Source organism: Papilio polytes, unplaced genomic scaffold, assembly GCF_000836215.1.
Source record: "Papilio polytes unplaced genomic scaffold, Ppol_1.0 DF824382.1, whole genome shotgun sequence".
In the NCBI taxonomy this organism is placed as follows: Eukaryota; Metazoa; Arthropoda; class Insecta; order Lepidoptera; family Papilionidae; genus Papilio; species Papilio polytes.
In genome coordinates, this window is record NW_013524822.1 from 1,302,213 (window position 1) to 1,303,671 (window position 1,459).

A 1,459-nucleotide genomic window follows, 5' to 3' on the forward strand; every position below is an offset into this window, starting at 1 on the left:
ATGAAATTTGGCACAGGTTTAGAGCATAGTTTGGAAGAACACATAGGCTAATTTTATCCCGGGAATAGTTACGGTTCCCGTGGGATTCATTAATTTAGTTTTTTAATGTATACTCGATCACTCCGCAACGGTACAATATATCTTATTGAAATTTGGCACAGAAATAAAACAAAGTCTGGAGTACACATGGGATAAGCTTCATGCCCAAGAAATGTCCGGTTTCCGAGGGATACGTAGCTTTTTGTCATTTATATAGTTCGTATGTTTTCTAATACCACGCGGATGAAGTCGCGGGCAACAGCTCGTATTAGTATATCATACATACATATTGTATTATTATACATACATAAATTAATTCGTTAATTTCAATCCTGCATTTATAGAAATGTTTATTTAACGACAGTTAATTTACACATTAGCGAAAATTGTTTACAAAACATTAACTCGCAAGGCAAATAAATTTTAAACGTGATAAATTATGTTAATATTATGACAATTGCATACGAAAACAAAATTAGATTAATCAAATTTTATAGTGGCCACATTAATTATCCACGTTTGTTTTTTATGAATTAACTAGCTGTCCCCATGCGACTTCATCCACATAAAATTATGAAAATTTTATTTTATTGTTTACACGTCAGATGTCAAAATGACATGACATGATAAACCTTGACAATCTTGCTTCCTTGATGATGGCAGCAACTTATGGTCTCTTTCCCACATTGGGATTTTATCCAAAATATTTACCCCCTAAGTTTAATGGCGTGAAAATATATAGCCTTAAGCGTGACATCTGTAGAGCTTTTTATTAAAAAAGGAATTATTCAAAAATATGCTGTAATTGCTGACATCTTAGGCAACAAAGAAGTGTGTGTTTACGCTTTATTATAATAGTATAGATTTAGTATGCGTATATTTACTAACTTTCTGACGAAAGCAAACTCAAAAAAGCTGCTGCCACCGGGTCAGAAAGTGTCGCACTACCCTGCAATAGGTTAACCTCGAAATTAAATTGGATTTTATGGCAATATCAGTTTAAAACAAACCGGCATCAATTTGCAGCGGGACAACAAAAGATGGCTTTAAAGCGAACAAATTACGGAATCAGTCTTTTGAATGGCCATCGTCGGTTCAACGTTTAATACCTCCCCGGACCTATTTACAACAATAGCTACGTGATTTACGTTTAACCGCTAATAAATTGAATATTTAGCGGATCCAATTGACCCATTATTTACTATAAAACGAAATAAAAGATATGGTACATCCACTTTAACGACTTATTATAGAATAGCTTTCGCCTGCGACTCCGTCCGCGTTGAATTAACAAAAGAAAAAAACAAAAGTTAGCCTATATGTTCTTCCAAACTATGCTCTACATCTATACCAAATTACATCCAGATCCTATTCTAACAAACATCCAACCATCCATCCATTCATCTAAACTCATTTTTGG